Genomic DNA, 18,355 nt, shown 5'->3' on the forward strand with positions numbered 1-18,355 from the left:
CTGAGACATATGGTAATTTAATCTTTCTCGGGCCATCCAAGGAGGTAGGAAGAGTAATAAAATATCCACCCTTATTCTTTTTTGTTCTAAATGAACCATGTGGTTCAATAGTAGCCAAAAATATGTTACCTAAAATACAATCAACAGGGATATCAACAACTGCAAATTTTAATTTTATGCAATGATTATCAAAGCAGATAGATGCTTTGGGAATTTCATACTTCAACGTTTTACTTCCCAAGCCAATAACTTTTCTTTCTGTTGTCATCCAATATTTAGCAGGGATCACTTTTGTATTTAGAATATTCACATCTACTCCAGAATCAATGAGAGCAGTCAAATTGAACATCTGTCCCTGTATGCAAATATTTATTTGCACATGATGTTGCTGGTACTCGATGGCGAGTATCCTCATCTCTTGAAAACCTAAAGCAGTATCTTTTCTTCCTTCATAAATATGTACATTTGGTTTGTAAAATTCTTCTGTATCATATTCTTCTATAGGATCTGCTCCATCAATGGATTTGCCTTTTTCTAACCTCACAATCTGAGATTTAAGAATAGAAATTTCGGATTTGAGATTGTGAATTTCATGACTCACCTCCCCCAAGGTAAGCGTGCAAACCTTATCCTGTTGTTTATGCCTTTGGAATGATTTTTCATTCTTTTCATAAGAGGCGTCAATGAAGAGTGGCTTCTTTGAAGAACTTCTATTGGAAGATTTCATTTGGTCCATGAAGGCTTCCATAAGGTGATTCTTCATTTCTCCTTCTTCCATAGCTTTTATTTGGGACAAGATTTTTATCTCATCTTCTTCTGTCTGTGCCATAAGAATTTTTTCTTTATATTTCTGTGGCTGTATATCTTCATCAGAAGATTCATTAGAAACTTCAGATTCAAAAGAGAAAATACATTTACAATTTTCAGAATCTGAACAGTCACAAGCATTTGCATAAAAATTTAATTCTTCAACTTCTTCTTCTGAAGTATATACGGAACTAGAATTAGAACTCTCAACAGATGAGTCAAGCAACTGTTGCTGCTGAATCTGGGGATGTTCCTTGATCACCACATTGGGGCAATGATCAGTTTTATGATTTCTAGACCCACATCTCATGCAAAGATATTGAGCCTCTGTTTTTGGAGTTTTTAATTTTTGATTTTGAGGCTGAGATTTCTTGCCTCGATTTCTTTTTGATTCTTCACCTACTGGACAATTATTTGCAGTATGTCCATTTTTTCCACACAACCAACATGTCAATTTATTCCATTTTTCTTGCTTGGCACTATGCAGGTGAATGTCAGATGGTTTATAATAATGTGTCCTAGGGACATATTTGTAATATCCCTTTCTTTTATGCTGTCTGAAAGATCGGCCTTTCTTCTGAAAGTCTTTTCTGGTTGATAAATTCTTTTCTTTCTTGGCTCGTTTCTTGATTTTTCTCCTTTTTACTAATGGATCATCAAGAGATAACCCATACTTGCTGCACAATGATTTGCTATTAGGGAACCTGGACAACTTTTCTAGAGACTTATTAACTTTCGAGCTTGTGCAAAGACCAACCAGAGCTTTAGTAATAATTGAATATATTTGTCCCCATGTGTAAGACTCAAAAGGCATTTGAAAAAATTCTTGTAGTCTGAGATAGTCAACAAACCTGGAAGGAAGTGCTGCAAGATAGACTTGCTTCCATAACAAATTCTTTGAGTCTTTAACTTCATATATTCGCTGCATCCAATCCCGATGGAAGTATTCATATTGGGATATTTTATTGCACTTGAGATTCATTAAAATGATTTCATGCTTATCAGCTATTTCTGCCTCAGAACCATACCAGTGCTCAACAATCATGGAGGTTAAGGCTCCAATGATGTTGTTCTGTACTGTCCCATCTGAATTAAGAATTATATTTCCTTGCTCGTCTTTGAGTAGCTGTTCTTCCATTTTTTTAAAGCAGGAGAGGATTCTGTTTCCCACCATTTTGATAGTGTGCCTGTGAAACACTGGATAATTGTTTTGCAGGCTTCTACCTCAGTTTTTCCTCTTAGACACATAAGTTTATACTTTGTAAACATCATGTCTACCATTTGTCTTATCTGGCCTACACTGAGGTTATCTATAGTCCATTCCCTATGAGAATCAGGGAAGAAAGTGTGGGTTTCAGGCAGTTTGCCTTTTCCTCTGATATCAGGTGCTGAATACCTGCTGTACTGACTTTCCAGAGGCTCATATATAGGCATAACTTCTGGCTCTTTTTCCTCTTCCTTAAATAGAATTGCTATAGAAATATGTTCACTTGAAGTCTCAACTTTTTCTAGTTCTTGGGATGCAACTTCTTTGGGGAATAGAAAAGGAAATCTGTCAACTGGCTTGATAGGATCCTGAATACGGACACTTGCTTTATGCAGAAAAGAAGAAGGAACTGGTTTTTCTATTTTGGATATAGATAATTGATTCATCTTCTGTACCAGTTCATTTATTTGTCCAGATGTAGAACCAATATGTTCTACCATTTTGTCTTCAACATTCTCTAGCTTTATTAGAGATTCTATAACATATCCTCTAATTACTGAAGTAGATTGTTGAACATTATTCAAGGAATTATTTACAGAATTTAAAGAAACTTGGAGAGTATCAAATTGTTCTTTGATCTCTTGCGATTTGGCTATGTTCATTTCAAGACCCTTCATATTGTGGGGAAAAATGCCTATGCAGGACGATCCTATCCACCTAAGGTGTGACAGTGCCTTAGCAACAAACAAAAACAACTATTCTAGTATTCTTCCTTTATGAATTAAGAATGAAGAGAGATGAATGGACTAACCGGTGTCTTCCGTTTGTCCCTTGATCCAGTTTCTCTTCTCTTTGGGAGTTCCCAGCTACTTGCCTTCTCGCTCGCCCAACTTCAACAGGTTCCTGCAAGATTACAAGAAGAGAACACTACACAAAGACATAGATTCATATTCATAACTAGTTCAGGATTAGAAATAAACTAAACATACTAATGCAATCATACATCAAAGATATATCAGTATATAGGAGAAACCAAGATAGCTTTATTGATGAATAACAAGGTTCAGGAGGAGATACAACCAAGAGGGCTCCAATCCAGCATCTCCTTCCCAGCAAATGAAATTCCTATCTTCACCTCCCTTCAAAGCATTAAGCACCCAATGATTCCAGTCTCAAACCAACAACAATTCTTTGCAATAACAAAATTCCAGCCTCCAACCTCTGGATCTCTGGGATGAGAGATCTATATATAGATGTTTGAAGAGAGGATGAGTCAGCTTGAGATCTGACTAGTGTCCTCTCCCTCTGTCAGTTCTTGCTTCCACTTGGAGACTAAGAGCCTCTTACTCATCACTAGTCGAATTCCTTGAGGCAAGTGTCATTGGAGAAGATTCTGGAAGCTTCCAGGGTCTTTCCACCTCGTTGAATGAACTTGCCATTTGTCACTTCCCACTCAGCGCACCCTGGTAGTGCTTCTACCTGCGTTGCAGTGCACCTAGCCAGTGTACTCTCTGCATTTCAGCGCAAACAGCTAGTGGAGCATTTGAATTGATCCTGAATTGACTTGTTTTTGAGCAGTTTCTGGTGGAGAACTTCTGTGAATTGTTGTGGTTTGTTAGCCTTGTTCCTCTAGGGGTAGGAACAACATGTTTAGGGACTTTGGATCCCTTGGATTATGGAATTTCATGCTCAATGCTGTAAGGCACAAAAATGTCTATAACAGTTGCCCCCTAAAGTATGAGGCCGTTTATCAGGTGAAATGCTTTATCGGGAGGATCCGAAGTTCATTCATTGCTGGGAGGAGACCTGTAATAAGATACAATACAATAAATTATTTTTCATACTGCTTTCATGATCTAGCTGAGGCGGGCATTCCCATGCTCAGCTTTATAAATTCATTTTTCTGTACATAGAACAGACAATCGTCTGATGGTAGACTGATAATTTTGATGAAATTATCATCCTTTGGGTAGGATGATTATCTGCTGCAATGATGTACATGCCAATGTCTTTATTTTCCCGAATATATATCGCAGCCCGGATAGATGAAACTAGATCCGGGGTCTTCAAACTCGTTCGATATTCACTCTAAGTACAAGTCGATCCATGTGAGAAATGTTCTGAAGTCGAACATGGAAAGACATCGCTTGATTACTGGTCAATGAGGTAAACTGTTAACAAGCGTGAGAGGAATCACCGATAATGATAATGACCCTCAAGGTACTGCAGTACAATTCACGTGGTGTGAATAAAGGACTTGGCGTCGAACACCACGCAAAATCTTTCGGTCGAAGGTCATTGATGTATACCTGTCGCCGGAAGTGAGAAACTTGCCATTGAGGCATGCAAGATTCAAAGTACTGAAGGGGTTGTTCCTAGATCAACTTCTTGGATAATGAGCTGATGTCGACAAGAAGCGATCCGTCAAAGGAGGGCCTTAATGAATCCCACATCAGTGACACGGAACGGAGCTAATGATTTTGATGGAGGTGAAAACGATCTGATGACATATGATTCAGGGTGGCGGTCATGAAAGGATGAAGGATAATGTATGGCAGTGGATGGGACACGATTGACTTCTCTGAACGACTTCTCTTGAACATATGGCGACACTTATGCGATGGATCGGTAGCATTACCCCAAATATGGATGGTATGGCGAGACCATGGTGATGTGACCGGTGAATGAAACAACCCAACTCGACTGTGGTACGGAGGAAAAGTGTCATGTTCAAGAGCGACTTGCTACCATCAAAGTTTTCTTGAGTTTCTCCCAATTTTTCCCCAGTCATTGCTGACCAGTACCTCTTTATTTTTGTCAAGCTTGAGGAGGATAACATATGCTTGTTCTATAACTTGCCCTTCGGGCAAGCCCATCGCTATGTTTTAACGAGCCTAGCGATAGTGAAACTCGTTCTCGTCTAAAGACAAGTTTGTCGCTATTTCATGCATTTAACGAGTCTAACGACAAGGATAACTCGGTCCTTTTCATTTTTAGAGAGTCTGAAAAGGTACGTAAAGTCAACTCCGAAAGTCCCTTTTTCGTCATCTAATCCCTTAAGTCCGAAAAAGTATAAAACAATACAGAAGGGATGAGTTTTCGATAGTTTTAACGAGCCGAACAAAACAAGCGCTCGATCTTTTTGTGCAATAATCCCTCGGGTTCAAAAAGATTAAAATCTAGAGGAGGGATAGCACTTCCGGTCGCTTTAACGAGCTGGAAGGCCAAAACTCGGCAATCTTTTCATATTTTACGAGTCAGATGAAAAGAGCTTAAAGAAGACTTGTCTTTTGAGGAACGAGTGATAAAACGGGTTAGCAGCTGATTCCAGGTACGGGTTGGAATTTTCCAATCACGGCAGTGTCACAAGGATGGCTAGTGAAATCACTCTTCGCAGCTGTTCCTCAAAATGGGTAAACAATCATATGGAGGTGAACGATCGGCCAATGGAAAAGTGGAGGTGATGGTGCAAACACGACCAAGGCTTTAATGGCTGATGATATTACATTCACGGTGGTTATTTACCGGAATAGTTCATTTTTTAACGAGCTTAAACGCGGGTGGAAACATTTGCTCGATCTTATGTTTATTTTTTAACGAGCATGAACTATGCGCTAAAACTGCTCGGATCTTGCGTTTATTTATTAACGAGCATGAACTGTGCGCTAAAACTACTCGATAATTTTGCATGCCCCCAGCATAATAACGCAAATCGAGGTGCATGCCCCCCAAGCTTCATTGCATTCAACTCGTTGGTTGGAATGAAGGTTTACCTTTGAGACTTGGAAAGGGGATTTGTTTCATTTTTTTAATGAGGTTGACACAGTAAAAGAACTATCCTCATGGCTCCTTGTTTCATTTTTTAACGAGGTTGACACGAGATAAGAACCGTCCTCGGAGCCCACTGTATTTACAGTATTTCTATTAGGGCGATGATCCACGCTGACAAAATGTTTAGGAATCTTCCGAATCCATTAGATATAGAAGATTTCATTTTGTAGGTTTCCACTGTGGCCACTTCCGCCAGATTACTTGCAGGCGGTAGGGCAAAAGTACCCATTAAGGCAGGGTATTTTAGGAGACCTACTCCAATATTTTGAAGCGAATGATTGCTTCCATGGATCATTGGAATGCTTCCTGTAACTTGTGAACTGTCGGGGAGAAATGTTTGTTGGTCGATGATTGTAATTCCTCCTTGGAAGGGAAATGCAATCTTCCTGAAGTAGGTCGACACAACTGCGGCCATGGCATATATCCAGGGTCTTCCCAATAGGATGTTGTAATCAAGGTTTCCGTCGATTACTTCAACATCAATTTCTATTGTTTTCCCTCCTAGTTCAACTTTCAAGTTACTTAGGATACCATATGGGGTATATGTCCTTCCACCGAATGCTTTTAATGTCGTCGAAGATCGCGACAAGGTTAGAGATCCTAAAGTTTTCCAGCAACTCATCGACATAATGCATGTAGATGCCCCCTCATCAATAATTGTTCGATGAACAGTTTTGTTGAGGGCTTTCACTTGAATAAGGAAAGCCACTTGAGCTGGTAACTGAGGGGCATATCCTTTATGATTAAAGGCCACAAGATTGGAATCCATTGGGTCAATCCCACCTATTGCTGATAATAAAGCTTGCTCTTGGGAGAGGAAATTTTTCGGTACCTCAAGCGTCGACATAGCGGACGGCGATTGGGCCAGGTCTTCTATTATATTATAATTCTGTGCTATTTTTGCACGAGGATTAAATGTCGACTTGTGTACTACTCCCTTTGGCGACTTTATCATTTGTTCAGGAACGATGGGTGGCACAACTTTGGTCAAAGTTGTTGTCGAACTACTAGGTTGTTCATTAGCCTTGTTATTCGACACCTGTGGATTCCCATAATCTTTATTCCTTGCCAAAGCATCATTTTGCTGCTTTGAGATAGACAACATAAGCACTTGGGATCGGGAAGCATTTTGATTAGCAACCAGTTTGGTTCCCGGGCTTGGAAACGGATCAGTCAATACTGCTGAGGTTTTTGAACTCTTAAAGAGTTTCTTAACTTCAGCTATATGTGGACAATCTCTCGTCCAATGATCCTCATCGCATATATGACACCCTGCAGGGGGTTTCCTTTTTCTCCCTTTCTTTTTCTTCTTGCCCCCTGGTTGCTTCAGTTGTTTGCCCTTGTCGGTCGACACGGCATTTACTTCCGAGGCAAGAAGTTCCTCATTTGCATTTTGACTGGAAATCTTACGGGCCTTTTTAGATGTAGCCTTTGTCGATTTCGTGTCTGTCGCGCCAATCACGCCATCGATGGCATGAGAGTCATTGTTTGATTTAGGAGGAGGAGGAATTGAGAATTATGGTCTAGGGGCATCAGGTATTTTGTCGTAGAGCGTGCTAGACTGAGTATAGACCAAGTCTAGATATTGCGCATGAGCGATAACTTGTTCTTCCGTTACGACTCCCCCCTTCGCCACATCTTCCGTTATGGCAGGGAGTAATGACTTGATAAACCATTCAGCTAATAGCTGATCGGGAACGTACGTTTTTACCATCCTACGACGACGTTGCCACTCATGTATATGATCAGATATGTGAGTGGCCGTTGTCTGTTTGAAGTTGGTTAAGATTTCCGTTCCCGTTTCATACCTTATCAGTAATTGAAAATGGGTTAAGAAAGTCGTGGCTAAGGTACTGAAGTTGTCGAACGAAGCTCTAGGAAATTCAATATACCATTTTGCCGCTGGACCAGTTAACGTCCTCTGAAAAAGGTGAAGCCTAATCGAATCATCGTTTAGGGTGTTTGATGAACACCACAGATGAAATGTCATCACATGATTCGACGGATCTTCACCCGGATTTCCATTAAATTTAGGAATATCTGACGGAAGTTTCGGCGGAATCGCTGGCCACCAAGGGGCATAAGCAATTGGATCATTCGTCAGCCGGTTTAGATCTGGTAATTCTAGAGTTGCTACAAAGGGCAACTGTTGATTCAGGTAAGGCGAAGCATACCCAGGATAAGATGGAATCGCCTGAGCAGTGGGTCTTTGCATACCAGCATAATGTATTTGATGCTGGCAACTTTGACAAGGTTGATGGGCATAACCATTATAATATGGTTGTTGATAACCGCTTTGGAAATGCGATTGCCCATTACTTACAAAGACTTGTTGCTCAGGTCCTTGATATGATTGCTGGAATGGGGGTTGTTGAGTTTGAACCAGCTCTGGTTGTTGAACCATTTGCTGTTGACCAATACTAGATGATTGACCAAGATGAGGAGTCACAGTACTTGTTTGATCCTGAGTCGCTTCAGATAAGGAGGCACTAACCTATGGTTGTGATTGAGTCGTTGAGACAAGAGGCTGTTGTATCGCAACCTGAGGCTGTTGGGGTTGACATACAACAGGTAGTGCTTGTACTTGCGACGCAGTCACCATAGCAGGTATAGTGGGAATATTCGACATAGGGTGGACTGGTTGCATTGAATATACAACCCTTGGTTGCTGAGGCAGTATTGGTACCCAATCGCTGGATGTAATTCCAGTTTGACCTGAACTTTGTTGTAAACTCCCATATGGTTGTTCTCCGGGAGGGAACAATGAAAAGGCATACTGCCCTCCATATGGTGGCAATCCAGTACTTAAAGGGTAGATTGGCCTTTGAAGACGCATTGGATCAATTTGTTGAGTTTCAACATAAGAAATACCAGATGATAATCCAGATGAAGAAATAGGAACTAACCATGTCGTCGAAACAGTCTCTGGTTGGACTCCAGCTTGTTGTTGACAATTTGTCGGGACAGATGGTATACCAGCAAACATCGTTGGAGTAGCAGCAGGAGGCTCTGCCGCTGCTGCGTCGGATGACACAGTCCTGGATGTCGACGGTTGTTCAGACATATTTAGTCTATCCAAAAGATTTTCTAGTGATTCTACAAGAACTTACGATGAAAAGAGACTAACTTCGAAGATCAACAAGGGAATGGTGATGATTATTCCGTTTAAAATAAATTTTAACGATGCTTGGACACAACTTGCTTTTTCAATTTTAAAGAGTCGAGAAAAAGCAAAAGATGACTCTAGTCTCCTTCGATGTTTTAACGAGCCTGAAGTGACAAATGCTCGGATGGACTTTTTCCGTTATAGAGTCTGAAAAAGGCCAAAAGGAACTGCTCTAGAGTTCTAGGTAGAGGGTGTGCCAAACTTTTCACAAAACCGCAGAATACTTTTTAAGGTACGGGCGGTTGATCTTCCTGAATGCTGTGTTCAGTGCATTGCGATCAGTAGGGCGGCCGACATGGCTTCCTAAGGATAAAGGTTTTATGCCTATAGGGGTCTCCCAATATATACTCGACGGTACGTGGGAGCACAATCCGTACTGGCGCTATCGTCCCTCAGGAGGAATCACCCACCATCAGCGAGATCGAGTCACCAGGCTTTACGACGCCGAAACATGTCTCTAGCCTAGACCTCTATGTTGTGCGTTAAGTTACAAAGTGTTGTTAAGTTCATTCAATTTATTTTAGGTTGATCTTTTTAGAAGTTTTCCTTTTGAGGTTCACCACGAGATGTATGATACAATTCCTAAATGCAGTCTAAAGATGATAAGCAAGCTTTTATATCTTTTCAACCATGAAAATCCTAGCTACAACGGGAAAAGAAAGACACCATCTTTTCTCAAAGAGCAATCAGCACACTCTAATGCACTTTTCCTAAATCAAGCATGCAAACTATCAAGATGCAAATGCACAATGCAGGTGTTTGTTTTCCGCTCTCTTAATATTGATGCCTAAAAAGAAAACTTTTTGTACAACTTTGAATTTGCTTTTAAATGACAAATACAAACAAGTTTACTTTTTCGAAATCAGAAAGGGTAGAAGAGATTACAAAACTTAACGATTCTCGAAACGAATACTTGTTTTGACACTCAAAAGAGACAAACTCAAACCAAAAGAAAAAATGAATGTATAATCAACTGTAAACAGCCAATGAACTCTCTCCTAAGATCACAATCAACAGATCTGAATCAAGGGCTACATGATGACTATTTCACTCTTGCAAAGGAAAACTGTAAATGACGCCACAAACACATAAAAAGACTCACAGTCTTTTTGTACAAAAGGAGGTGGAATTTAAGCAGAGAAAAGGAGTTATCAGACAGGTACCTATGCTGGTTACAGGCTGCAAAAATCAGAGATAAAAACAGGGCAAAACAGAGCAGAGAACCCCAGCTGCACAAGGCCTAACTGGATCAACGCACCCTCAACACAGAGGTTTTGACATTCAGCGCAGGTAACCTTCACGGGGCCTGCGTTGAAATGCAGAACCTCTTCACAGGGTCTGCACTGAAGGAGAAACGAGAGTTCCTCACTGGGTTCTGGGTCACAGTTTGCTATTTAATCTACAGTTTCAGGCCAAATCAAAGCAACAAGCAAGGTACATTCAAAGGGATGCTTTGAGGGAGGGCTAAGATCTATCACAAAGGATCATCAAATCATTTGTGAGTCCATTGTTCAGATCATAGACAAATCCAGTGATTGGATCAAAGCAGCAGCTGTCTACTTTGCATCTGAGAATAGCAGATGCAGTTCGATTGTTGCTGTTGAGTCTATGAAACAAACAATGATAGAGACACAAATAAAATGACTAAACAGATCTCCCCAGTGGAGTCGCCAATTTGTTGTGGGGAAAAATGCCTATGCAGGACGATCCTATCCACCTAAGGTGTGACAGTGCCTTAGTATTCTTCCTTTATGAATTAAGAATGAAGAGAGATGAATGGACTAACCGGTGTCTTCCGTTTGTCCCTCGATTCGGTTTCTCTTCTCTTTGGGAGTTCCCAGCTACTTGCCTTCTCGCTCGCCCAGCTTCAACAGGTTCCTGCAAGATCACAAGAAGAGAACACTACACAAAGACATAGATTCATATTCATAACTAGTTCAGGATTAGAAATAAACTAAACATACTAATGCAATCATACATCAAAGATACATCAGTATATAGGAGAAACCAAGATAGCTTTATTGATGAATAACAAGGTTCAGGAGGAGATACAACCAAGAGGGCTCCAATCCAGCATCTCCTTCCCAGCAAATGAAATTCCTATCTTCACCTCCCTTCAAAGCATTAAGCACCCAATGATTCCAGTCTCAAACCAACAGCAATTCTTTGCAATAACAAAATTCCAGCCTCCAACCTCTGGATCTCTGGGATGAGAGATCTATATATAGATGTTTGGAGAGAGGATGAGTCAGCTTGAGATCTGACTAGTGTCCTCTCCCTCTATCAGTTCTTGCTTCCACTTGGAGACTAAGAGCCTCTTACTCATCACTAGTCAAATTCCTTGAGGCAAGTGTCATTGGAGAAGATTCTGGAAGCTTCCAGGGTCTTTCCACCTCGTTGAATGAACTTGCCATTTGTCACTTCCCGCTCAGCGCACCCTGGTAGTGCTTCTACCTGCGTTGCAGTGCACCTAGCCAGTGTACTCTCTGCATTTTAGCGTAGACAGCTAGTGGAGCCTTTGAATTGATCCTGAATTGACTTGTTTTTGAGTAGTTTCTGGTGGAGAACTTCTGTGAATTGCTGTGGTTTGTTAGCCTTGTTCATCTAGGGGTAGGAATAACATGTTTAGGGACTTTGGATCCCTTGGATTATGGACATTTCATGCTCAATGCTGTAAGGCACAAAAATGTCTATAACACTTCACAACTGGGTTTGTCCAATTCAGCTGTTCAGAAGTTTTATGTATTCTGCCATCAGTGCCAGATGCACTATCATCCTTTAATACTAATGGTATTGCTTTGGCAGAATTTTGTCCTTCTCCAAGCACTATGCCTTTGTATGGGGGAAAGGTTGTAGGTGTTTCAACTTTAAGGCCATCTAATGCTATCCAAGAATGTTGAGATGAAGTGGATGCATCAGTCATTAAAACCATTTGTTGCTGTCTCTTTTCTAACCAGACATAGAATGAGATCCATGTGTTAGTACATTCCATGTGGTTTTTCCATTCTTGAGACAATTTTATTTTCTCTGGAACAGAATGACTGGAACCAAATTCTTCTGCTTTTGGATTTGTAAAAAGATCCCAATTCAACATGGCTTTCATCCATTTGGCAGGGACTCTATTTTTTAGACATCCATCCATTAAAGTGAAGAATTTGTGCATCTCCATGACTGCTGGCTTTTTGCAGTCATCCGGAACAGAACCAAATTGGCAATCTGGTATAAGGCCATTAGCTTGCTCAAGATAACCAAGACCATATCTTGGTTTAGCTGGTCTCATTATTGAAAACATTTGGGTTAACCTCGGATCTTCATTTTCCAAAATAGGAATCTCATGCATCATCAAAACATGCTCTGACTCATGAGGAAATGGAATTTCTGAGCACTTAGGATTTGGACATGGATTGACAGAAGTTGTAGGTGGGGCTTCACCAGTCCTAGGATGATGATTCTCATGGATTACCAAATCTGCAAGCTGGCTTAAAATAACTAGATACTGACACTCTGGGCATTTAACTTCTAGGGAAGAAAAATTTACCATCTGGGCTAATTCAAACAATGAAATATGTTTGCAAATATTTACAGGAGAACTTGTGCAAGCAGTGTCAACAAGTTCAGGATTTCTATATAATGGGGAACTCCTGCACATTTGATCTATCCTCTTTCTGTCTATAGTAGATCTGCGGGGGAAAGATAAGACGACAGAGGAGGACTCTTCTCTGATATCTGCAGAAGTAATTTTCTTGATTGACGGAGGCCTGGGATTTGAAACCACCCAGTGTTCAAGGAATGTCAAATCTTCCCACCTGATTGTTTGGTGTTCTATTTTTTTATTTCTAGAGTCTGTTAACACCACAACACTAGCTTTAGAATCTTTACTGGGGGCATGCATGACAACAGGATACAGGGTATTTGTGTGCCTGAAGCAACCTCTGGTTTGGATTACTATATTATGTCTTTTCTTATTCATAAAAAATCCAGTTGTCTAGATTTAGAGCTGGAGAATGCTCTCAATGGTTTCATCAAAGACATAAACTGAAAAATTTGGATAGCAATCAAAATAAACTAGACCATTTGAAAGAGGTGCAACTATCCCTCCTATTAATGAATATGTATATTTGTTGTGTGTAAGATCTCGGACAGTGGCTAACACAAAAGTATTCAAACCCTGATGAGTTAATGCATGTATTCCAATTCTGATACAACCCAAATGAAGGTACTGAGTTTTTAGATGCTTAGCCTCTGCCTGTAATTGTTTGGGGTTAAGTAAAGGAATAGATTGTACACAGTCAGAATTTTCCTGGATCTGACTGATAGACTCCTTTATACTTATCCTAGTAGCGGTAATTAAATGGAAGGCAGATAGATCTGCATAGACTTCTGAAGCATTAATTGAAGGTAGATGCCATCTAGCAGAGGGTTGGCTTTCTTCGTATTCAAGTTCAGCAGAATTTAAAACCTTACTAGATGCAACGACGAACATATCCCGAAGGGGATTTTCTTGAGCGGATGACTCTTGCTCTTCTATATCACGGTATGAAACAGACTTTCTAATTGGATCCATTTTATATAGAGTGATGAAAGAAAATGAGTACTGACCTGACGAACCAGACGTTAGTGGCTCTGATACCAATTTGAAGCAGGGGCTTTCAATGAAGCTTGCAATTTGAGCTACAGTGCAACTATAGTAGTGCTACATTAGTGCGCTTTGTTGAGTCTCTGGAGAGAAAGTCCATATTCTATTTGTTTTACTTTTGGAGGGGTTTTGGTATATTTCTTGGAATCTTTGCTTTTCTTTTGGAGGGATTTTGGCATATTTCTTGGAATCGAGTGGTAAAATTTCTAAAATCCTAATATCTTATGGATTTTTGTGCTAAACAAATCAATATATACAATAAAAAATCATTTTAAAAATTTCCTACAAAACCTATTACACAGTCAACAAAAGTACAGAGTGTCGGTTGTGATCATGTAGCACATACATATCACAATGGATCATTGTCTGTTACCACTACTGTGAAAGGAACGTCAATCTACCTTTAAAATTTCTAAATTAGCATTTTGATAATTCAGAAAGGCAGGTAAAAGTTTTTGAAGTGTAAGGTGATTATAATAGAATCACATTGAATTCAAAATGATTCAAACATATGTTTGGCACTCAGACTTAAACTACAAAATCCTGTATTGTTCCACCAGATCATTAAACAAAAGCCTTTTCTTTCACAGGCGAGACACATAATCCTTGAAAGAGAAAGATATTTTGGGTAGGACAAAATTAACAAGAAGCCAAGAAAATGAAAATAAGAAATTAACTTTTTGGGGAGGAAAAAATCAACAAAAGATATCAATTGTAGGACATACGAACAACAAACATAATTAATTAGGTTTTTTAGTGCAAAACATGACCACCAATTCAAAGTTGTATTAAATCTATTCTCCCCCCCTTAGAAATGACAAAGAAATGATGAAAAATAGAAAAAAATACTAAAGAGTGACAACTAAATCAATACACGCTATATGTCTAGGCTAAATCTTGAATATCCGGAATATAAAGAGTTTTAGTTGTCGTCCCTGTAAACACAAGGGCGAGGGCAAGTGCTAGAACCAAAGTCAAGCATGCAACAACACACAGGTAATAAAGCAAATTGGAGTTTCAAATATTGACACAATACATTCTTCAACCTAAAAATTGCTCAAGCATTCCTATATATATAAGCAACTTAAATTACATAACTGACTTTCTCCTATCTTGTCAGTGCACCTGTAGATATATCGACTTGCTCCCGATTGCTTACTATGCTCATATCCTACCAGTTCACCCGTCGATACACAATATGTTATGGATTGGTACATAGTGGTTGCATGCATGTTGTGCTTTCGAATCTGTGTTTACTTGTTCCTTGCCATGTGAGTGACCTATTGTGAACTACTTTAAAATTAACTTCTGGCATGTTCCTGTTTATTCTATGTCTGATTGGGTGTTATCTCATTGATCCCTCTCTTGACATATCTCTTCTTATTGTTGCTGAGACTTGTTTGTACCTCTTTCTGCAATTTTTCAATCTTGGGTTGATTTTGTTTCACTGCCTGAGCATTTCATTCTTGTCCCACTATGAAACGTTCTTGTTTGATAACCAAGAGTGGAAACATTCATGGTGGCAGTCGGGCCCACATACCAGATGGGGCTCCTATCCTAAACGGTGTAAGGTCTAATTGGGACTTCATATCAAGGAAACCCACTTAGTTGTTTTCGGTACATTTCGGCCCATCAAAAAATTGGTGCTAGAAGGAGGGTCAGATGACAAGATGAGCCCTTGGAGCCTACAATTTAGTATCATATCTATAAATGGCTCTGACCCAAATTTTTCTCCCGGGGTGTTTATTTTGTTTGTCCATTTTTTAATTTTCAATCCCTGATGAACAAGTCTATCACTTATCTCAGTTAAAGTTTGATTGTGACAAGGAAACATCCATAACCAAGCACATTTTTTATTTCCTCGAGTTTTGCGAGTCTTATGAGATCGATACTGAGCACTTTTCCCGTGTGCTCTTCTCCCTCACTCTTGAAGGTCACGTCAAGCAATGGTGCCACACATTTGCAACAACTCCATTCATTCGATTGAGCAACTCATCGATAATCTTCAAAAATTGTTTTACAGGTATGATTTTCAAGATGTGTTAATGAGGATAAATGAGCTTAGGATGAAACTTGAATAATATTTGGAGGGTTTAGCTTTTATATTTGTACATATTTGTTTTGAATTTCCTAAAAGAGATGTTGAGTGGGTGTATTTGAATGAAAACTTTCAACGGTTGGTTCTCATTTCTTTGCAACATCTTCAATTAGAGACAAATCTTGTTTCACTTGAGTATCAAGAAAATTTGTAGATTACAAAGCATCTAGAGTCTACCCCTAATCTTGTTTTCCCTATCTCTAGGAATCTATAACAACCTCAAGCCTCCGAGGAGGAGATTACTACTTATGGGATTTCTCATCACCCTCATGATTTGTTACATAATGAGATTTTGGCTGTAAATGGTTCAGATGATGAGAATTGTTTTATGGGAAATGAATAAGATGGTCTTGACACTAAAACCCTTGTACATCCTTTTGATCTTGAATTTGAAAATTATGTTGATATAACATCTCTTCCTGTTGATGGAACCTTGATCGAGTCCATTGAACATATGTCTCACTATAATCCTGGATCTCATTCACTTGTCCGCAATGGCTTTGGTCTTGTCTCAGATAAAGTTGTCTGTCCCATCAAATCCATAGACCATGTCATGCATGAAAATCCATCTTCCCCTTTGGGGAACATAAATGGGTAGGATGTGAGTCCGGGTCCGATTGGCGCCCCTTCATCTGACCCTTTGCATCCATTGTACCCAGGTTTAGTTCATGGGTTTGCTACACCAACGGTTCCTACAAATCATTCACATCTTTATCCAACTCATGTTGATTGCAATCATGTACATGGGGGTGATGTTTCGTAGTCAAGGTATACAGATGTTGAATCTATTGTTCCTGGTCTATTCCACCGACAGTCTTTAACAGGTGAAGAAGAGGGCCTTACATATCGGCCATCTCAAGATGGTTCTCTCATTAATCCCTCTTCACTCTCAATCCAAGAAGAGCCTTATGTGCCAAATACCCAATTTGATCAAACTGGTGGCTTCTACAATTGTCATTATATCAAAAACATATACATTCGCACCTCTAGTGATTATCATTTGCGCCCTTTTGTTGATTCTACAAAGCCACCATAATTTAATGATTCACCTTTCGAATGTGTGGGGACTCATCAAGATGGTGAGGAACTTGAACTCTCACTGATGCTTATGTCAGGTTCTCCCGTTCCAGATGAGACCCCCGAACCAAGTAAAATTAGGGTTTCTGAAATTAGGGTTTCCACACATCACACTCCTCTTAGCATCATCTTGCCAGAAGTGATCTCATATTGGAAAGCCTTTGATTCGAGTGATGTCTCTTTGATCAAATATTTCCATCACCTTTCAGCTGATATGCATAAACATCTATACCCTAATTTGTTTTATGAAGGGAGAGCACTGACCATTACCTCAAATATTTTTTATTGTCACCTAGTTGGCACAGATTATAAACATGTACAATCAAATGATGTCTTACAGTATCCTATATGGGAAGGTGCCAATCGCTTAACCTCTCCTTTGCCTGAGACTCTTCCGGTTGATTCACTTCATTCTTGGGAATCTAAAGAATCTGATCTATTGAATTTCCACTCTATCAATGTTCAAACATCTAATCTAATCAACAATGTGTTCGTTGATAATTGTCCTAGCACAACTAATGATGACCATATGCATTCACCTGCTAATCTTGCGAAACTACCAATATTTGATGGCTTGTCGTTTGAAGGTTTAGAGATTTGTCAGGACGATGAGGCACTTCAACTTCCACTGATGGTTATGTCAAGTCCTCATGCCCCTAACAAAATCTATGGACAACTTCAAACTAGGGTTTCTGAAATTAGGGTTTCTATGCTTGAATCCTCAGGTATCTCTGTTACACCTGGCAGAATCCCCTCTTCTCAAAGTCATCAAGTTGATCATCCTCTATATCATGATAGGGTTGTTGATTGGATTGAAGGGTCTTATCTGGTGGATTTCTCTGCTACTAGAAACATCTTGCCTCACTTACATTGCATTTAGGGTTAAGCATGAATGGATGTATGTCTTGGATGGATGATTATAAATTTCACGCTTGTGATTCGGTTTACTAGGATTGGGTTGCAGTTTGCCTTGAATGGTCTTTTCTGGCACGTTTCCCTGTAAGTAGACATGACTTTCTTGTTGTTGTGCATGCTTCACAAGTAAGCAAATTATTTTTTGCACAACTCTTTTCACAAATTCTAATTGTTGTCATCTTTGTTTTTTTAGGCTGGGAACTGCTGCAATGGCTGCATTGGAAGTTTGATTTCACATGACCTGATCTCCTCTTTGGTTAAATTAGGGTTTAGGGTTTACACTAGTTAGATTTTAGTTTTTTCTTATTAATTTGTTGATTAGAATTTTCTTTATGGTTTAAATTTGTTATGTTTCGTTTTCCTTACTGTAGGTAGTTTAGTTTCCTGCATGTTTATTTTGCACTCATGTCCTTGCATTTGTTTATTGTTGCATGGCATTCATGAAATATTTACATATGCATTGCATTGGTCTTTTAATTGCAATTAGCTGATCTCTTATGCACATATAATTACATTGCATCATAAGCCATGTCTATTGCATTACATCATGCATCTCTCTTCTTGCTTGGCATACACTCACCTTTGACCTAACCTGGCATATTCCTCTATGTTGCATGC

The sequence above is a fragment of the Pinus tabuliformis genome, chromosome 5_1 (assembly GCF_031772625.1).
Source record: "Pinus tabuliformis cultivar Carrire ecotype Pingquan chromosome 5_1, CPIR1, whole genome shotgun sequence".
In the NCBI taxonomy this organism is placed as follows: domain Eukaryota; kingdom Viridiplantae; phylum Streptophyta; class Pinopsida; order Pinales; family Pinaceae; genus Pinus; species Pinus tabuliformis.